Below are 6921 nucleotides of genomic sequence, written 5' to 3'. Positions count from 1 at the left end.
CTTCTTCATAGCCTTTAGGAACTCATTTCCACTTAACAACACCACACTTGACCCCACATGTTTCTCTTCTTTAGGCTTAGTAAAAGGGTCCATCTGAAACTTTTTACCTTGTTTGGTTATCACATATCTATTATGCTCTCCATCATGTATAGGCTTCACATCATACTACCATGGATGCCCTAAGAAAAGGTGAAAAGCATCCATGGGCATTATCTCATATAAAACCTTGTCTTTGTATTCCCCTATCTCAAACTCAACAAATGTCTGCTCATCCACTAGTATTTGTTGGCCCTTGTTCAACCAAGACACCTTGTAGGAACTGGTGCGAGGTATCCTCTTGAGGTTCAACTTATCTACCATCTTAGTGGATACTATGTTCTTAGTGAAGCCTGAGTCCACTATCACCCTAAAAAACTTCCCATGAGACCTATAGGTGGTCTTAAATAGGTTCTTCCTCTATGGTGGTTCAACCACATTAGGTACCTTTAGCAAGGTCCTCCTTAGCATCATATTTTCACCATCCACTACTAGTCTTTCCTTAGAAATAGGTGATGTAACACTTTGAGTGTCATCTTATTTCACTAAATGCATTCTCCTTTCCCCCATAGATGAAGAAGAAGCCTTTTCAGGACATCTGCCCATAGTATGGCCCACTTGGTTATAGTTGTAACATCTACCAACAAAAATAATGTTGCCTCTACCTTGTGACTGGAACCTACCCCTAGGTGGTCCTCTTCCTCTATGTCCCCCTCTTTGAAAAGTGTTCCTAGTTTGATTACCCCCATATCTATCATTGGTTTGGGTCTCTTTTGGCCTACTTGGTCTTGGTCCTCTGCCTAAGCTACCTAGTGCAGGAGAACCTAGGGGAAAAGGTGAAACCCTAACTCATTTTTTTGTTTGTAAATGGTCTAACCAACCATTAAGGGAATAAGGACTAGGAATAAAGTCCCAAGGTAAGTTTAGGAGGTTTGGATAGGTAGGATTTGGAATGTGAGTCAAGTTTTGTCAATTAGGTCCTGATAGGCAAAAATTGCTCAATAAGGAAAAAATGTGAAAATGGCCTAAGAGGGGGAAAAATGTGTTCAAAATTTGTCCTTAGGTGTTTTAAGTTCAATTTAGAATGTTTGATAACAAACTGGTCAAGTTTAAAGAATCAACTTGCAAAATTACAAAAGTTGTCAAAAAGTTGCTCATTGACAACTTTGCAATTTTTGCAAAATTGTATACAACTTTTTGCACAGTTTTGGCAAAAAGGAAACATGGCTAGTTATGGGTTGAACCAAAGGGTAAGGTGGTTAGAGGAGTCTATAAGAACACCTTTCAACTTATTGTTAGGGATTGGAGATACCATTGTACGGATAACATATGCAAGCAAGATAGTTTTGATTGACGAAAAATGTGATTTGAAGGATAGATTAAAATTTTGGATTGATTAGCTTACTATTTTTGATGGAGTAGTGTCTTTGGATCATGTATTGGATCTATGCATAGTTTTTTTGATTCAGATCATTCATTTTACAAGGTTTAGAAAATTAATTAGGTTTTATGTTCCTGTTGTCCAGTTTTGGGTTATCAACATTCAAATGGCTATGGCTTGAACTTCCTTTCTCAAAACACCATGGCTCTTGGAAATCAAGAAATATCCCTTGTATACTATGAAAATAATGATTTTGGGGTATGTACAAGTCAAGTAGTTAATTTTTCAAGCAAGCCCTAGGCAAGCAATAAAGGCTTGGCAAGGTGCAATAAAAGCTTGAATTGATGTTTTGGTGAGAACAGTGGATTGACATAGGCAAATCTTAGTTAGGAAATGAAGGAGGAGGATACTAAGAGTCCATAACTCAGAGGAGGAGGTTGGAAGTGGAGTTTGGAACAACTTGTGAAAGATTCATTAACATTGCCTTTGAAATGCTTAAAACAAGGGTTTTCTGGAGCCATACTGTACGATCACCTCAAAGGCCTAAGACCTAGAAAATTGTCAAGCTTAGGTTGTTAGGAAGAAAATTCCTAAAGACACCAAGTGGCCTTGTTAATATTTTTTGGGATTTATAGCTTATTCCTTATTTTTAGGAGAGCTAATAGGGGCTCTTAGGGCTACAAGGGTAAACAAGAAAATTTTGAGTTGTGGGTGTGTGAAACTTAAAATAATGATGTATAATGGTAGGAAACATGTCAAGAACCTCATAATGAGGGTTCAAACTTGATTTTTTCCCTTTTTGGTGTACTTGGTGGAATCTTGGCACACTAGGTCAAAAAGTGCATAGTTGGGGAACTAAAGGCAGAGGATGGAAACTTGAATTGTTGGGTGAGTTTCTTGGTGAAAGGGGATTGGGAAGGAGTCCTCTAGATTGGGGTTAGGAATAGTAATGATAAGTAGGCTAGGAGTAGCCTTGGTAGAGAAAGAAATATCTCAAGTGAAGAAGCTCCTCATCAAAGTGGTATCAGAGCCATAAGATTGTGACTTGTGGTGGCATGTTGTATTCCATGAAATAAACCAGATCTTCAAGGATGGTTAACAAGGCAAAGTTGGAAAAGGAGGTAGATGAGAAAAAGAAGCTCATGGAAGAGAAGACCGGGCTTCTTGATGAGTCCATGGAAGAGATGAAAGATAAATTAAAGGAGATGGAAGCTGCAACCCAAGCTAAGGAAGATGAAGACTTCAACAAGGGTAAAGAGTTTAGGTGAGTTTGGAGGATGAAATATTTGAACCAGATCCTCCACTTGGTGAACAAGAACCATTCCTCAAATCCCTTAAGACATTTGGAGGAAAGAACCTAGAAAATGTCTCACTATTTCATGACAAGATGGATGTAGGGGTGGTCCTAGAATGGATTGAAAGTGTTGAAAAAATACTTTGAGTTTGAGGGGATAATAGATGCTCAAAAGGTGATATTTTAAAAATCTATATTGAAAGGTTAAGCATTGACATGGTGGAAGTTTGTGCAAGAGGAAAGAGAGAGTGAAGGGAAGAAACCTATAGCTAATTGGAAGGCTATGGTGGCAAAGATAAATGAAACCTATTTGCTGGAAGACTATGAGATTGAGATTCACATGTAGAGGTAGAATCTCAAGCAAAAAGATCTTGATGTGGCTACCTATACTAAGGAGTTTCAAAAGTTGGCTCTAAGGTCAAGGGTGCAGGAGGCCGAAAGCATCAAGGTGGCTAGGTATCTAAATGGCTTTGAGTGGCCTATTTAGGATTTTCTTAGACTCACCACATTATAGAGTTGTTTTTAAATGGCTAGGAAAGTGGAAGATAAGGTTAGGAAGAAAGGGGACTCAAGTTCCAAAAACATACACAGAGTAAAGACTTTAGAGGTGGCTCAAGAGTACGCTCTAATGGAAGGACTAATGAGTAGAGAGGCTATGGCAATTCTAGATGGAATGAGCAGGCTAGTGAGAGAAGTCAAAGGGGAGGCCCTAGTAGAGGAAGAGTATCCAACAATGGTGGTAGAGGTAGATATGGCAACAGTAGTAGAGGCTCACACTTTAGCAATATGAAGTGTTATAACTATGGCAAGTTGGGGCATCCTTCCTATAGATGTCCAAAGAAGGCATCATCATCTTATGGAGAGAAGAAAATCACATACATACAAGAGGAAGATAATCATAAGGTAGGTGAAGTGGACCTTTACTTAGAGAATGGTGAAAACCTCACATTGAGGAGAGTCTTGGTCAAGGAACTAGTAAAGGAGGAACCCAAGAAGAGAAGAGCACTATTTAGAACTACTTGCAAGATATTAGGTAAGATATGCAAAGTGATCATAGACTCAAGGTCTACTAAAAATCTACTATTAGATGAAGCAATGAAAAACCTTGGACTAACAAAGATTTCACATGTGTGTCCTTATAGGGTGACTTGGTTGGACAAGGGGTAGAATATACTAGTAAATAAGAAAGTTTGGGTAGAGATCACCATTGGTAAATATCAGGAAAAGATCCTATGTGATGTGCTTCCCATGGATGCTTTCCACCTATTGTTAGGAAGGCCTTGGCAATATGATAGGGAAGCAGTGCATCATCGGAAGGAAAACAAGTATCCTTTCAAGAAGGATGGGGTTACCTATAGGATATTGCTCATAGTAGAGGAAGAAAAGGTAGAGAAGGTTTCTACCAAGACATCATTGATGAGTGGGAAAGAGTTACTTAAGGATTTTAAATAAGGTGAAGGAGTAGGGTATGCCATTTTGGTGAAACCCAAGGAGGAGAAGCCATCTTCACAAACACCTATACCTGCAGAGGTACAAACTTATTGGATTAGTTCAAGGATATAACTTGTGATGGAGCACCACTGACATTACCCCTAAAGAGAGCCATAAGTCATCAAATTAACTTCATACCAAGAGCATCACTACCAAATAAAGCTACATACAAGATGACTCCAAAGAAAAACAAGGAGATTGCAAGGCAAGTCCAAGAGTTGCTTGTTTAGGGGCTGATTAGAAAGAGCATTAGTTCATGTGTTGTACCACTTGTCCTAGCACCTAAAAAAGGAGGTAAGTGGAGAATGTGCACTAATTATAGATCAATAAATAGAATCACAATTAGGTATAGATTCCCTATTTTGAGGATAGAGGATTTAATGTATTCTCTAGGTGGGGCTAGGTACTTTTCCAAAATTGATCTCAAAAGTGGATATTATCAAATTAAGATGAAAGAGGGAGATGATAAGAAGTTTACATTTAAGACTATTGAGGGTCTCTATGAGTGGTTGGTAATGCCATTTGATCTTACCAATGCACCAAGTACCTTCATGAGAGTCATGAATGAGGTTTTGAAAGACTACATAGGAGTGTTTGTTGTTGTATACCTAGATAACATCCTCATCTTTAGTAAGACAAAGGAGGAACATATGAAACACCTAGAGATGGTGTTGAGGAAGGTCCAAGAGGAAAAGCTGATAGTGAACCTTGAAAAGAGTGAGTTCATGAAGGAGGATTTAGTGTATTTGGGGTTTTTAGTCTCTGAAGGGAATCTAAAGATGGACACAGACAAGGTGGAGGCAATCTTGAGTTGGCCTACTCCTAGATCTGCTACTGATGTCAAAAGTTTTCATGGCCTAGCATAGTTCTATAGGAAGTTCATGAGAAGGTTTAGTGAGCTTTGTGCACCAATGAATGACACCATTAAGGGAGGCACGAAGACCAAGTTCACATGGACCAAGACAACATATGTAAGTTTTGAGAGGTTGAATAAATAAGTGGCAAAACAAACAATATTGGTTTTGCCTAGTTTTGAGAAGCCATTTGTGGTGGAATGTGATGCTAGTAACATAGCAGTTGGGGCAGTTTTAATCCAAGAGGGCAGAATAGTAGCATTTTTTAGTGAGAGGCTTAATGAAGCCAAGAGAAAGTACTCAACATATGATCTAGAGCTCTATGCACTTGTCCAAGCCCTCAAGAAGTGGAGGCATTACCTATTGCCTAAGGAGTTTGTGGTCTTCACAGATTACTAAGGCCTAAGCTTTATCAACTTAGAAGAGAAACTAATTTTGAGGCACATCAAATGGATGGATTTCTTGTAGTCCTACACTTTCACAATCAAACACAAAAAGGGCACAAACAATAAGGTGGTAGATGCTTTAAGTAGGAGATTGCTGATAGTACAAGAGGTCAAGAGTTAAAGGGCATATGATTGGATGGATTCAAGGACCTATATGAAGAGGACAATGACTTTTTAGAGGCATGCAAGGTATGTACTAACTTTGCAAATCATTTTCATAGTGACTTTGTTGAATACACCTTATAGAATGGGTTATTGTTCAAGGGTCAATAGTTGCACATTCCAAGGGGATCTATGAGGAAAAATCTCATACAAGAGAAGCACAATGGGAGAAAGAGTGGGAACTTTGGTATTAACAAGACTTTAGACCTTGTGGAGAGGTTCTATTACTAGCCTAAGATGCAAAGTGGTGTAAGGAGGTATGTGGAGTAGTGTGACATATGTCAGAAGGCAAAGGGTACTTCATCAAATGTAGGACTCTACCAACCTCTACTCATTCATAATAAGCCTTGGGAGTGCATCAACATTGAGTTCATAGTGGAATTACCAAGGACTAGGACATGATTATATAATGTGTTTGTGGTGGTGGATAGGTTCAACAAGATGATCCATTTCATCCCATGCAAGACAACAGAGGATGCAAGCAATATTGCCAACCTATTCTTCAAGGAGGTGGTTAGGATACATGGCTTACCAAGGAGAATAGTTGCCGATAGAAATGTCAAATTTATGGGGCACTTTTGAAAGACCCTATGGAAGAGGCTTGAGAAAAATCTAGCTCATAGTTCTACTTACCATCCCCAAACATATGGGCTGACAGAGGTCATCAACAAGGTCGTAGGCAACCTATTAAGGTGTCTGACCAAGGAGTATGGGAAAAGTTGGGAGCAAGTCATACAACAAACGTAATTTTCCTACAAGGATAGTAAGAACATGATAATAGGGTTAAGCCCTTTTCAAGTGGTGTATGACATTCGTCCAAGGGGAATAATGGAGCTAAGGAACTTGTTGTGGTTTCATAATGCATGCCCCATTCCCTTAGAAATGGGGACCCCCTAGTAAATTTTTCCTAGACCCCTAATCTAGGGTCTGAGTCTTTTTAGGGCTTTATATGGTGTCTAAATCTAGCCTGGCCCTTTGCATGGAAAAACCCATGTGCTAGAAAAGGGAGTTTTTAAGGTGAAAATGTGATTTTGTATATAAAGGAGTGCACTAGCACACCTAGTGCACCTAACACAACCCTCAAGGTGTGCTAGTAAGGAGCATTTCCCTTTAAAAATGTGCACATGTGCAGGTGCAGAGGTGTGCTTCATCCTAGGCTTATAAAAGCCCTGGACCCCCTCCTTCCTTATTCATTCTCATCCTTGAGCTGCAAACAAGCACACCTTCATATCTATAGAGGTGTAGCCAATCTCCAAA

The sequence above is a fragment of the Cupressus sempervirens genome, chromosome 8 (genome assembly GCF_028749045.1).
Source record: "Cupressus sempervirens isolate cs-2001-9-10 chromosome 8, ASM2874904v1, whole genome shotgun sequence".
Taxonomy (NCBI): Eukaryota; Viridiplantae; Streptophyta; class Pinopsida; order Cupressales; family Cupressaceae; genus Cupressus; species Cupressus sempervirens.
The sequence above is the reverse complement of the archived record's forward strand: the minus strand, read 5'-3'. Positions refer to the sequence as shown.